Source organism: Arachis stenosperma, chromosome 9 (genome assembly GCF_014773155.1).
Source record: "Arachis stenosperma cultivar V10309 chromosome 9, arast.V10309.gnm1.PFL2, whole genome shotgun sequence".
Lineage (NCBI taxonomy): Eukaryota > Viridiplantae > Streptophyta > Magnoliopsida > Fabales > Fabaceae > Arachis > Arachis stenosperma.
Genome location: NC_080385.1, coordinates 148,584,468 through 148,600,036, shown reverse-complemented (window position 1 = coordinate 148,600,036; position 15,569 = coordinate 148,584,468). Strand labels below are relative to the sequence as shown.

Sequence of the window (15,569 nt, the reverse complement as noted above, 5' to 3'; positions counted from 1 at the left end):
TCGGGGAGCTTTTTCTAAGAGTCCAGATAAGTTGTAGAATGCTGATTCAAATTCCACTAAGAGTCTCATCTCTCTTTCTTCAATTTCATTCCTTTTACTGGACACAAGCAAAGTATTTCTGCTTTTATAATTGATTCTTGTGTGAGATTCCCTTGTTATCTTTTGAGTTCTTTCGAAGACCCTTGCTAGTGTGCTGGCTAGTCTTCCTTCATGACTGTAGATTGTTAAATCTTGAACTTGATCAATTGGTTGAAAATTTCCTGGGAAGACGGACATGAAGATTACTTGATGTACTGGAACCAAGCATTCTTCTTCTTCTTTAAAAATAGGTTGACTATTCGTAAATTTTAGGGATATATCCCTTGGATTTACGTTGTCAATCATATTTTTAAATCTCTTTACTGCATCAATGAATCCTGCAGGAAACTCACTAATAATTTTCAAATCATTAAAAATTAAAATTGTATCAATTAATCCATACTGGAAAAACTGATAGGTGTCAGATGGGGAAGCATATGGAAATATAACCAGCTTTGTTAGCTGTTCTTTGGCAATAGGATAATATCCCAAGATTGCCCTTTTTTCTTCAGTCCAATTCAGGACTATGTTAAGGGTTTCTCTGAGATTTGATCTACAGACCCTTTTCTTTTCCTTGATTTCAGCTCTTGTAGGAATGTTTCTTATTATTCCTGTTCTCTGGGTTTGAATTGGAGCTTTATCTGCTCTTTTTAGGGTTTGCTCTGGATGAAGAGCTTCATATTCCCTGAAAGATTCATTTGTTTCTTCCAGTGTTAAAAACCCTCCTTTATGAATTATCCTTGATTGATGTGTAAATGGTGCTGCTTTTTCCTAGGCATCATATACTCCTTTCATGGGGCCATTATAAATTACATAATATTTTTTATCTTGGGTGGATTTTTTGATAATTTCAGCAATTGTTTTATTTTCTGGAATTTTTTCTTCACCTGATTTGTCCACCACGCTTAGCTGGCTGAACTCTGATGGTTTTGGTTGTGTTGATTTCATTGCTTCGATGGCCTTCTTGAGGGATTGGATCTGTGTCCTTATTTGTTGACAATGCTTGCATTTTTCGAGTTCTTGTTCGTATTTCTGAATTTCTTGATCTAAGGCGTTGTAGACGAACTCCATTCTCTTGTTAATGTATCTGCAATAACATTTTTGTCACCCTTAATATATTCAATTTTTATTGGATATTGTAACAAAAATAATTGCCATCTTACCAATCGTCCATGATTATAATCAACTTTTAAATTATATCGTATGAAACCTGTTAGGTAACTTGAATCTGTCCTTAATGTAAAATTCCTGGGTAGTAAATCAATTTTCCATTTCTTAAGAGATTTAATTGCTGCTAGAGTTTCCTTTCATGAGTGGTATATCTCTGTTCTGTTGGAGTAAAAGTCCCTGAAATATACCTGCAAAGTAATTCCTTTGGGGAATATTTAGAATCTAATGATTCTTTTTTCTCGTTCCAAACTTTTTATAGCTTTCTTAGCTTTTAGACATCCTGACCAGGTTATGTCTGAAGCATCTGTTTCTACTATTAAGTAGTCATTTTCTTCTGGAATATAAAGTTCTGGAAGTTTTTCACAAAGTTCTTTAATTCTTTGAATTTGCATACTATCTTTTTCATCTCATTTCCATTCTTTTTTAGTACTTATTTTTGGAAATAAGCTTTTAGTGTATTCTGTTATATTCTTAAAAATCCTTGATCGGAAATATAATTTATATACCCTAAAAATCTTTGTAATTGTTTTCTATCTTCTATTTTATTAGGAAATAAATTTACCTTTTCTAGAATATTTGGTTGAAGTTTTAGCTTACCTTGAGTAGATAGAATTAATCCAAGAAACTCTATTTCTTGTTTTGCTATTCTTGCTTTCTTTTTGCTAAGAACTAATCCTTTTTCTTTACATCTTTCTAAAACTATTAATAATTTTTGAAGATGATCTTCTTTATCCTGTTTTGTAAAAATTAGTATATCATCAATGTACACTAAAACAAATTCATTTAATTCTTTTAGATTTTCTTCCATAAATCTTTGATAAATACCTGGGGCTTGTTTTAATCCGAATGGTAATACATTCCATTCATAGAGCAACACACTTGTTGATTTTTTGTTGGGCAAATAAAAGCAGTTAATTTCTTTGTTTCTTCGTCTAAACGAAATTGTCAATATCCTGATTTTGCATCAAGAGATGAAAACCAAGTTGCTCCTTTGATTTTTTCTAAAATAGAATCTTTTCTTGGAAATTTATGAGCATCACCAATAGTTGCTTCGTTCATCTTCTTATAGTTAATAACCATTCTTCGTTTTTCCCTTTTAATTTCATTATTGTTTTCGACATAAAAGGCTGGAGCCGCATGAGGACTTTTACTTAATCTTATAATTCCTTTTTCCAAAAGATCTCTACATTCTAATGAGAACTCTTCTCTATCTCTTGCGGAATAAGAAATTCTATTTGGAACATTTATCTCTTTTGTAGGATCTTTTAACTTGATGCTTATTAATTCGTTATTTGTATTTTTAATATCTAAAGGATTTTCAGCACAAATTTCATCCAAAAGTTCTTCTATCTTTATTTCAAGATTATTTTTCGGAATATTTATCTGAAAGTATAAATTTAAATAACATGTCTCTAAAATAGAAAATATTTTAAATTTTAGAATCTTGTCTATAGTAGTAGTTGGTATTTTTATACGTTTTGATTTTTGATTTATTGAAGAATCGTGTGGAGCTTTTAAAACTATATATGTTAATTCTTGAATGAATGTATGATATAGCTTTAAAAAGTTATTTCCTATGATAAAATCCATTCCAGAATCTAACATATATATTGATGGAACAATGAACCTATAATTTTGAATAAAAATTTCAACCATCTCTGCTTTTTGGTCAATTTTATGTATTGATTTGTCAGCTATTCTAACTCTTAATGGTTTCTTTAATTTTTTCCAATCAAGTTTTATATTTGAACTAGCAAAGCATTGTGTTGCTCCAGAATCTATGAAAGCATTTATAAACTTTTCTGTTATTTTTATAGTAATAAATGTTGCATTATTACTCAGTCTCTGAGTCTGTTTCCGAGACATATTCAAAAATATAGTCTAAGTTATCATTAGATTCCTCTAATGGTTCCATGAAACAAGACTTAGCAATTTTTATTTGTTTAATAAGATCTTTTTTATCCTTCTTTTTTGGGCATTCATTTGCATAGTGTCCTTTTCTTGGCAATACCAACACTTACAATTTTCTTTTTTATTCGGGCAATAGTCATTTTTTGTCTTTTGTTTTTATCGTTATTTCTTTTTCTAAAATACCTCTTTTTTCTCCAGTTTGGATAGTATTTTCTTTTTCTAAATTGATATTTTCTTTTTCTTTGAAAATTTTTATTAAGACCATATTTTTGGGGTATCTCTTCATTATCTTGACAACAAATTCTAATTATATTCGCAAATCTTTTTTGAGTTGCTTCTTGCATACAACGTTCTTTTATTTCCTCTCTTATTGCAGAGGTTGCTCCACCAAAATTATTTTCAATTGTCCCTCTATTTATTTCTCTTATAAATCTTCCCATTATAAATTCATTAGCAGGATATGGAAGTTTTGTTATATACATACTAAGATATTGATTTTTATCTTCTTCTTTTAATTTGTAATAATGTATTCTATATTCGCATATATAAGATTCCACATTACATAGATCATATATCTGAATATTAGCTAAATGGTTTTTTGCTTCTTGATATTCTTTATTATAGACTTCTTGTTTATGATCTATAATATTTTTTCCAAAAAATTCTTTATATAGAATCATCATTATATATAATATCTTATCATAAGTTGTTGCTTTTGTTGCTAAATCTTCTATTATTTAGTTTTCTATTGATGTCATATAATCTCTTATAGTTCCTTTAGTATGAAACCCTATGTAATTCCAAATATCTCTTCCAGACAATTCACTAAGCTTTGGATTAGTAAAAGCTTCTAATAAAAAGGAATTCAACCAATTTTCAAAAATTTCTTTTTCATTCTTTTTACAGTCTAAGTCAAGCATTCTTTCTTCTTCTATTTCCTGGATTTTAGGGACGTATTTTGATGGTATTTTTGTATATTTTGAATCTTTATTTATAAACTTTTTTTTAAAAGCATAATTATCAAAACCTGTTTCCCATTTAAATTGAGATTGATTATCCTTAGATGTTCCAGCTTCATTTTTAACTTGTATTGGAATTGCTGGTTCTTCGTCACTTGAATAATCTAAGATATGTTCTTCATTTTCTATATTTTCAGAATTTACTAATTCTTCTTCTATTTGAAATTCCTGTTCCATAATATTATTTTCTTGAGCCATTTTTAATTGTTTAAAAAGCATTGTAACTTCTTCTAATTTTTCTTTAATATTCATAATTTTAGTGGTGGTTTTACTTTTAAATCTGTTATGTTGATTATGTTTTAAAATTTTTCTTCCTTGGGATTTTCTTTTTCCTTATTTCTTTGAAATTTTATGGATGTTAATATTTCTTCAAGCATATCTACTATAGAATTTAATTGTGGGTTAAAAGTATGATATAGATGTGGAGAATCATTTTCATGGTAACATTTTTTAGAAATTCCGTGTGAAAAATAAGTTTTTTCAGGTTTTTGAAGTCCTTCAATAAAACTTATAGTAAAAGGATAAGGGAAAAGAAGGTATCCCTGTCTTAAGCCTCTCTGTGGTACCACCTCCTTGGATAGGACTCCATTGATTTTGAACTTGTATCTCACTCTTCTCATCCATTCCATGATTAGCTTTGTTCAATCCTCTTCAAATCCGAATGATAAAAGAACTTTTTTTAGGAAATCTCACTCCATCCAGTCATATGCCTTATTTATGTCCAATTTGATGGCTAGGTCCTTTGAACTTTTTCTTCCTTCACTCTTTAAGATGTGGAAAGCCTCTTGAACTACTATGATGTTGTCTTAAATCATTCTTCCTCCCATAAATGAACTTTGTACGGGTGAAATAATCTTGTCGAGAATCCTTTAAGTCATCCCACTATAATTTATGGACGATCTTGTAAATATAGTTACAGCAACTTATAGGAGGCAAATGATTTATAGATTCAACTGACTTTATTTTAGAGACAAGAGTCACCTGAGTATCATTGATTTGTTTTGGGATCTTCCCTTCTTTGAAAAAATTTCTAATCACAACGCACTCTTCTTTCTGAATAGTATCCTAATGCTTCTGGAAAAAGCGTCCATTGAGTCCATCTGGACCTGGAGCCCTGTTCTTGTCCATACTAAATGTTGCCTTTTTAATCTCATCGTCACTGATATCCTCCTTTAATTTCTTGTTCATCTCATTAGTAACTCTTCTTGGAACTTTGCTTATACATTCCTTCATCTCTCTATCTCTATTAGTTTTGAATAGCTCCGAAAAATAATCCTCTATGAGCTTCAACGTTTTCTCTTTTCATTGGATCCACTGCCCTTGTGAACTCTGCAGCCTTTCAGTCCTATTTTTGCCCCTTCTTTGAATAGTTGAATCATGGAAAAAAGTGGTATTCTTGTCTCCACAATTCAACCATTTTATCCTTGCTCTTTGTCCCCAGTATTTCTCTTCTCTCTTCCATAATTCTATGATGTTTCTTTTTGCTTCAGCTATAAGTTGTTGTTGTTCTTGTGTTTGATAAGAATTCTGCGATTTCTGGACCTTGTTTTGCCACTTCAATATTTCTCTGCCTGCCCTCCAAAAAGTCTCTCTACTCCAGGCTGTTAACTCTTCTTTACAGTTACTGATTTGGTTCATTAAATATGTCGACTCCTCTTTGCTGTTGTACTTATTCCATCCTCTTCTTATGACTTCGCTGCATTCTCTCCTATCGTTCCAATAGTTCTCATATCCAAAAAGCTTTTGATTTTTCTCAATCGGTTTGGCGTTGAGAACTAATGGGCAGTGATCTGATGATATGGCTAAGAGAGATATAAGATTAGCATTTTTAAACATAGACCTCCATTTCCAATTAATGAGAGCTCAGTCCAATTTTCCTTTGGTGACAAATCATTCCCTAGGATTACTGAACCAAGTGAATTTGCTACCTTTCAAGTCCATATCCATTAGAGCGTTTGTGCAAACGATTTCTCTAAATTCCTCTATCTAAATCCTTGGTTTCAACTGCTTCCCTTCCTTTTCTTCTTGGCATAGGATTTCTTTGAAGTCATCAATCAAACATCCTGGCTCATTTGTGAATTCTAAATTTTTGGTCAATACTTTCGACAACTTTCTTCTCTTTTTGAAAAAAGGATTTCCGTAAGTAAAGCAGCAATTCCATGTATTGCCATTCGAGTCAGCAATATTTATAATTATGAAATTATGACACCTAGAGTAAACAACAATATTCATTCTATTTTTCACATTAAATTTCATTGCCGGACAATCTCCGGAGTTCTACACAAAAATTTTTTTCATAATATAACTTTCTAGCTATAGCTTTAATTTTATCCACTTTGGCTCTGGTCTCCATAAGGAAGAGACTAGTCAGCTTCACCTGTTTGCACAAGTTTTTTAGCTCTGCGGCTGTCACAGCAGCCACCACACCACGACAGTTCCAGCTTAAAATACTCATGGCTAGGTTGGGGGCATGTTTATGCATGTCTCCTCAGTTATGAGTGTAGTGTCCCTCTCTGTTGCATCTCCCTATTCCATCTTATATTCTTTTGTCCTCTTCTCTTTCTTCATCATTACTTCTTCCATATCATCCCATGTGTTTTCAGTCAGCATCCGCTATTCTTTCTGAGCTCTCTTTCTCTTCAAATTCAACCCCTCTTTGACTTGCTTGCTCAATTTATCCTCCCATATCTTTAGGATTTTCTCATTACTGCCTCTGTTCTTTGGACTTTCGTCCTCTTCTGATGCCAATTTAACATAGTAAGAACCTCCTTTTCCATCATCATACTCTACTATTTCTTTTTTTTTTTTGCTTGTTCCTTTGTAACTTCCCTCTGTGTCCCTCAAGCTCCATAAACCTTTTAGTGCTAACTCCCTATTATTTCTTTCTTCATGAACAGACATAGTCTTCAATAGCATGGTGTTCTTTTTATGCCACAGACTTAGTGTGCAGTATTTGAAAACTTCTTTATTGATATCTCCTTGCTGAATTTGTTTAGAGAAATTGTTGATCCATGAATTCTCCTCTGTTTCTTAGTTCATTCCTTGTCTTTGGTTCTAGCCCATTGTTGAAAGAGGATCCATTATCTCTATTTTGCTTTCTCTTTGTGAAGACTCTCCTATCTGTCCCTGTTCTTTTTTTGAGTTGGGCCCTTGAGATGGTAGGCCCAATATGTTTAGGGTTATTATTCTCCTTCTTGTTCCCTTGTAGCTCTTCTATTCCTTTTTTCCTCTTTTCCTCTTTTCTTTTCTTTCTCATAGATCCCTGATAATGCTGTCCATTACATTGACAATGCTAATATTCGAATTTTCTGCATTCCCTTTTACTGATGGGACTAAATCATCCTCTCCATCTTTCTTTTTGCCGTCCTTACCCCCTATATATCTTGTAGCAGTTGCCTTCTAGAAACCACCTCCTCATCAAACACAACTTTAATCCGCTGGATATTTTCACTCTCTTCCGTTCTCTCTCCTTTCTCACTCTCCTTTGATTTTGTTGTGTTTGCATGCGTCATGTTCAACTCATTCTGGGTTTGTTCCCAACTTTTCTCCTTTCTCTTGGGTTCTTTTAGAGCTAGAGATCTAATACTGTGTGTTGCAAGATCAGCAGTGTATCTTGGCTTAGATTTATCCCAAATAGCCATCTCCATAGGTTTGTTGTAGCTCTTCATGTCATGCCCTATAATACCACACTTGAAACAAAAGCAGTTTTTAGAGTCTCTTATACCTGAAAATAACCCAGGTTTTTGGAGCATTCCTTCTCTTAAGCCAAAACCCTGTCTGATGAGGTTTTGTTACGTCTATAACTGCTTAAAATCAAAGAAAATTTTCATAAGTGCACCTTTCTCAAGCGAGTCTTTTGCTTTTGATAAAATTTCAATCATGCCTCCCACTACTATGGCTGCTTCCACATTCAAATATTCTAAAGGCACTCCATGGAGTTGTATCCAGAATTCCATGTGATCATGGTTGACATCCCAAATGGATTCATCTTGTAGCCAAACTTTTAGGTTGATCAGGTTGCTTTAACATTCTAAAGTCCACTTTCCAGCATTTGTTTACCTTTTTTTCCATCTTTGAAGCTAATGAGCACCTCGTTTCTTTTCACTTTAGTGATAGCTATTCCTTTCGAATTACTCCACATTCCTAAGATGGTGTTTTTGCACACTTTGAATTTTACCTCTTTTTTGGCAATGATTTTTCCAACAATGTTTAAGTAATCTGTTTTATATCCAGGACTCTAGTTTAGATCAATGCTGATGGTCTTTCCCTCTATTGGATCAATGTCGTTGTTGTTAGACATGTTGTACTAGATAGACATAGTAATGGTGTATAGAAGCGTTTCAATTACAGGTGGTATATACTAAACTTAATGAGTAAAAAAATTGCGATGGGTTTGAAGATATTGTTCTGATGTGTTTGAAAAGAATATTTATAGGTCAAGATAAAGACGTTGACTTGGGATAGTTGTGGAAGCTATGATAAAGAAAAGGAATAGAAAAAATAAGATGAAGAAATTCAGGCTTGAAACTGACATTGTTATATTGTGAATGTAGTACTGAGAACATATCAAAGCAAGTTAAGAATATAGAGATGTTGGGCAGGATGTGTGTATGATCTTTCAAGATTAATGATAAAGGGTATATAGATGATAAAGGAACAAGTTTTCCTTGAAAAACAGAACTTGAAGCTTTAAACTACTCTCCAGTTGAAAGAATTTTTCTCTCCATTGAGAGAATCTAACCTATATAAGGGATTAAACACCTCCTTATTAGGCCACATCCACATTCACAACTTAATGGATATCCAAATCTCTTTTAATTAGTGGCCCAAATCTTTAATACTGGCCTAAAACTACTTGTCTAATGGGTCATTCCCTTGTCATTAGGCCATAGTTATTCAACCTAGGCCGATCCAGTTTGTCGAATTGAAAATCCGGTTAGCCGGTTATCATTTAAATCGGTTAAACAATTAATTCGGTCAAATTTAGTCAAATTTAATTTAGTCAAAATCGGTTAAAACTGACACGATCAAATCAGATAAAACTCAGTTAATTAACTAGAAACAATTAGATAAAACTCAATCAAACTAAAAAAATTATTTTCTATACATGATATTTTTCTATTAAATGTATTACACAAATAAAATAAAATTATATTTATAAATTAAAAAAATAATTTTTTTATTAATTACAACATATTTTTTGTTTTAATGATTATTATTTTTATTTTTTATTTTATAAATTCTTGAAGATCATAATAAATATAAACCAATTGATGAGTTATTAAAATTTAAAAATAATAATTAATTTAATACAAAATCAAATTTTATATAATTATAATAAAAAAATATATTTTTAAGTGTTTTAGTATTTTTGTTTGACCGATCAAAGAGTAATTCATCATGAATATGAGCTTCATTTAAGGACTTATCATTCGACTAACACAGGTTAGTTAAAAGAATGTATCTAACTAATTCATATTCTAAAATCACTAATTAAAAATATAAAAATTAAACAACTAAACACTTGTTTGTTTAATATATTAAAAATAAAAAATTATTTTTACAGTATAAATATTATCTATTAATTAGTCTTTGATATATTATTTTATTTTAGGGTAAAATATCTCCATAAACCAAAGGGAGATGGATTTTACGTGAATCCACCAAATCAAAATTCGTTTACGCGCAGCATGTTTCAGAGCATATTTTTATATAAATCAAATCGATGGAACTCGATTTAGGCATACAAGTAGTAAATCAAATGGATGAAATTCGAATTACTAATGATGAGAGTAAATTGAATTGACAAGATTCGATTTTGTATGGATATAAGTTTGCTTCAAGATAAATCGACCCTATCAAATTCAATATAGCATGCATATATCTAGATACATATAATTCGCAGCCATTAAATTCGATTTACGTGCAAAATACACGAATTCCATCAATCGAATCCATGAAATCTAATTTACTAAAGTTTAAAAATTTTTAGTATGTATAGATTAGTACCGAATACATTACAAATTTGTATAGTACTCATCATAACATCTTTTAAGCAACTTTTAAATTTTATAAAATTATTTACAAAAAAGGGGCTTATAATAAAAAATCTAAAACTTTATAAAAATATTTAATTTAAAATTGTTATTAAACTTTTAGTTGTACTCATTATAAAATGAATAATTAGAATAAAAAAATTTTAAAAATTATAACCATATAAAATGAATGAACGATTTAAAAATAGACAATCTAACAATATTGAAAGCTAATTAATTTAAAAATATAGTTTAAAACATAAATCCTTCACATAATTACATAATTACGAATTTATGATATTAAACACTTTCCAAAAAATTATTCTAATGCTTGACTTCTAAATAACAAATTATTTATTTAAATAGTTTAATTTTTATCTAACCTAATATAATAAAGTAGATTTAAATCTTATTATTATAATTATTACTATTATTATAATATATATTATCTATATTCTCTTATTGTAAATAATTTATAAAATATGGAAAATTTTTAGAAGATTTTATGAGTAATATAAAAATTTGTAAGTCAATTTATATAAATCAGTTCACTAGAAAAAATGTTTAATAACAACTTGTAAGTTAATTTATGTAACATAGTACAACTAAAATTTTTAATAACAATTTTGAAATAGTCACCAAAAATAATAATTTTGAAATTAAATATCGTTATGACGAGTACTATAAAAATTTGTAATGTATTTGTTACTAACCTATACATCATAAAAAATTTTAAACTCTGTAAAATGCAATTTTTTTCATAGACTCGCATTATCGAACTAATTGAATTGGATTTAGCATTGATTCCATATAGATATAATTGTTGGTATAAGATACAGTAAACCAAATTTAACCTCTTCAAATTAAATTACATGTACCCAGGTGTATGGATGCTAAATCGAATTTAGTAGGGTCGATTTACTTTACATTCATGCTAAATCGAATCATGCCGATTCGATTTACTTTTATTGCTAATAATTCGAATTTCATCAATTCAATTTACTACTTGTATGCCTAAATCGAGTTGCATCAATGCGATTTATATAAAAATATGTTTTGAAATATGCATGTAACGAATTTTGATTTGGGGATTCACGCTATGGTTTATGGAGGTGTTTTATCCTTAATTTTATCCTAAAACTGATTTATTATTAAATTATTTTTTACTTCATTCAGAAATAAGATATACAAGTTACTGCTCTGTAAAGTAAACTGACAAATCTTCTTTTATTTTCGTCTAACTGAAAATTTGATTTTAAAATGGATATTTGTGTATGTTTTTTTAATTAAAAAATGAAAATAAAGATAAAATTTGAAAGTGAAATTGAAAAAAAATTGAATATTTATTCTATTCAAAAGTATTTATTTTGCTTATTACAGGAAAGTTTGCAAAAATTGAAAAAAAAAACTCTTTAAATTATTTTGGATAACCATATAAAAACTTTAAATTAAGAAGTAATACAGTTAAAAAATTTTACTAGAGCAAGTATAATTTTTGTTTTATTTTTGTAGAGAAAAGGATAAAGAGATTTTTGATATTTTACTCCGCAGATATTTAAGTCTTAGATGATTTGAAAATATATTTAATGTAACACCCTCACTATCTGAAATCACGCTTCCGGCTGCGTCACTCTGATAGCAAGAAGTATTACAACTACTTTACATACTAAATAGTAAAATAGGAGCCTGTGCCTCGAAACTGTATCGCTGATTTTTTTTTAAAACCAGAAATAAACACTTTATCTTAAGAAAAATACAAACAGGCATAGGTTCATATACAAGACTCCTTACATAATAACTCATAATATAATATACATATAAAACATATAATTCCTATCCCTCTTATAAACTTGTAATAACAAAGACGAGGGAAGAAAATAATCTAATTAATACAATAACTTAATAAACCAAACGCAGTATAACTCTTCTTAAAACTTCTTCATCCAGTTCCTGAAAAGATAAAGCTGTAGGGGTGAAAACCTAACCACACGGTCTCACCACGGAGTTTCAAAGTTGTCATAAGAAGATGTTTAATAGGAAAACCGTTTTCAAGCTTAGTGATTATCATTGCCTTATGAATCTTTTAAAAACCAATAGATAATCGTTCAAAACCTTTTTCAAAGAAACAATGTTTAATCTTTTAGAAATCTGAGACCTTTCCTTTCTTATAAGAAAATCTCAATCAGAGACTAACCACGCAATCAAACAACACAATCATTAATTCAGCATCAAAGTTCAATCTCAAATGTAGCACACCAGGACAAACACAGGCAAGGCAGACAAGGAAAGCACAAGTAGGCAACAGTTACAGCAAATAGTTCAAGTAGCAGTTACAAACAGTTTAGCAATTAGACAAACCAAAACAAGTTCAAACTCAAGCAAAGCATACAAATGCATATGATGCATGCCTGTCCTATGGCTGATGAGGCTCATCTGTCGGTTATCCAGCCAACCCGACAAGTCTGAATTGTCCTTAGACTGTCCCCCGACGTGCATCCCCAAGAGTCTATGCATAGCTTTTTCTCAAATAATCAATATTGCTCAATGGGGGTAACATACCCGGGAATTTATATAGTGCCCGGTCACACTTACGTCGTAGGGTCAACAGAGTATCGAATTTTCAACCTGGTACACGTGGGGGCAAGCCACAGCACTTTATCCAGGGAACCTCGTATCTCAGATAATCCAAATTCATAAGCCATATCTCATTTTCAAATTCATTCAAAAACCATATTTCAAAGAAAATCATCATCATCCTTCTTTTCATTCCGTTCATTAACAATCCCAATACAAAACATAATTCTTTCTTTGATAAATAAAGTAATCTTAAACCATATAATGCTTAAAATTAAATCTTTTTAAAATAACTACTTTAAATGAAACTTCTAATTTTATAAAATTTCGACAGCATTTCCTCTAAAAATCGGATTCTGCCACCCTTTTCGGGTCCCAACAAAACCATTTCTCAAACTCCTTTCAATTCAATTTCAAAATCAGACCAATTTCAATATCTTAGTCCATTTTCAATTTAAACTCATTTTTCAACAAATCAAACTCATTTTCAATATTATAATCCTTTTCAGATCTCAATTAATTTCCAACAAAGCCAACCTAACATTTACTCAAACCCTTTCCAACGGTTCAAATCCAAGTCATTCACAAATCTCAAGTCATTTTCCAAACCCAAACTAATTCTAACATCAAATTATTTTTTCCAATTTCTCAAATTATACTTGATAAACATTCAAATCGGAATTTCAAATTAATCTTTCACTAGCTATCTCAATACCAACTCAATATTCAGAAATAACCACAGTCAAGTAAGCAATCACATTCATTCAAGACAATTCAGTTCAATTCATAAGACTCCATAATCACTAAAAATAATTATTTGCTTAAATATCAATTTATAACAACTCTTAAGAATAAAAATGAGTTTAATGAAAACGCCCCTACCTCAATTTAGTTTAAACGCATCAATTCCTCTTTTGTTCATCACTTCTGTTTGGCTTATGATCCTCACAGAGAGCAATTGCCTTACCAGCCTTTGATATTATAGTCCTATAATCTTCAACATTAGCAACATAGAGATGGTTATCAATCAAAACAGCAGTAGAGCTATCATCCCAGTAAATGTCTTCTTCAGAATACAGAAATTGAGAATTAGTACCTTGGTACGTTTCACTTATAGCCAATTTGGCATCAGTAAAAAAATGGATGCTTCATGAGATTATCAAAGAGATGCTTTTTTTTCAAATACTCTGCAGCACGAGAACCACCATGACCATCAAATGTTCCAAGTAAGCATATTGAATTACCACCAATTTTCAATGTTTTAATATCATAAAAGTCCTCCATCTTAATACCCACAGCTAAGCCTTCCATCCTCACTATTCCACCCTCCACTTGCAAACCGGCCATCATCATCTTTCTCTCGCATCATATCTACAGGGGAACCAGCACTTCTTGACACGGAACCCGTACCCACCATCATCACTGGGAATGTCTTGAATTGACGAGTAGGCGAATAAGAAATACTAGGGACAGCTTGCAAACTCCTCCTAGTGTTGTTTATTCTCACTCATTTGGCAAAGGTTCCAGCTTGAACAACCAAAGACCTTACACAACTGCTGCATACCATCTAAACGACCAACCAAGAAGACAAGGGTTCCGGCGGCAGCTCCAATAGCTACCTCTAGTGGGGGCGGCAGCTGAATAACTCACAATAACAACTTCATTCAACATAAACACTCTCTCACAACAGCAACGAAACAACTTAAGCGTACAAAACGAGATCAGAAATAAGGGTAAGGCTCACCAGAGCAATAGCGGCTTCAACGGTGGTTCTCCGCCGACAACGACGCCATTTTCCGGCAATCGAGGCACGGTTACAGCAACGGCGGTGGCAGAACAGCAACTCCAAGAATCCAACCAATGAACCAATCTTCACCAAATTCCAAACCTTGATTTTGGAAAACCCAATCTACGAATCTTCCTCATCAAACCCCGATGACACCGTGCAACTCACCGGCATCCATGGCAGCGACGGAGATGAAGCACGACAGTGGGCTGCTATGTACATCGCATCTTTTCCTCTCTCCTTCGTCCAATGGCAACGACGACGGCAAGGGTTCTGGCGGCGACGCGAATGCTTTCAACAGACGGCGGTGGTGGCTTTGATTACGACAACAAGGTGCGGCGGTGGCGACGAGGCAGTAGTAGTGTGTGACGATGGTGGTGCGAGCTGGACAGCGGCGACCTCTTCTCCTCCCTCTCCATCCTCGGCTCTCTTCTCCCCTTCGTTCTCCCTCTTCTCTATTTCCGTTTCCCCCTTTTTCTCCTTTTTTCCCCTCTCCATTTTTTTCCTTTTTCCTTTTCTTTTCTTTTGGTTTTGCTGAAGGCTGAGGCATAAGGGCTGAGGTGTGGCGGTGATAAATTAAGGTTAGAATAAAGTGATTTAGATAATTTTAATAAAATTAGAGGTATAGAGTATTAATTAAAAATCTAATTTAGTCCCTCAAAATTATTTTAAAATATTATTTAATTATAAATTTGTTAATTAATTTTTAATAAGTATTTTAATTTAAAATTAGAGATAATATAATTTATTTTTTTGTTTATAAAATTAAAGTATTAAATTCTAAAATCTCAATTATTTAAATTAAATCATATAAAATTTTTATCCTTTTATAACTGTTAAGTTGTATAATTTAAATATAGAAAATTACTTAATGATTATGAGATTAAGTAAAATTTTTAATTTAATTATCAAAATTTAATTTAATTACTTTTAATAAAATAATTTTTAAAAATAAAATTTTTAATAAATAAATAAATTAAAACTAACTCATAATAT

The 15,569-nt window shown here is 31.2% G+C and overlaps 1 long non-coding RNA gene across 1 annotated transcript; it reads right to left on the bottom strand.

Annotated features, from left to right (window-relative positions):
* Positions 1–11,729: 11,729 nt before the first annotated feature.
* On the bottom strand, positions 11,730–15,095 carry LOC130948057 (uncharacterized). The gene is made up of 4 exons (XR_009072912.1): positions 14,532–15,095; positions 13,884–14,424; positions 13,670–13,781; positions 11,730–12,163 (listed from the first exon to the last, which is right to left on the bottom strand). It is a non-coding gene; the product is annotated as an uncharacterized LOC130948057 (long non-coding RNA).
* Positions 15,096–15,569: the final 474 nt, after the last annotated feature.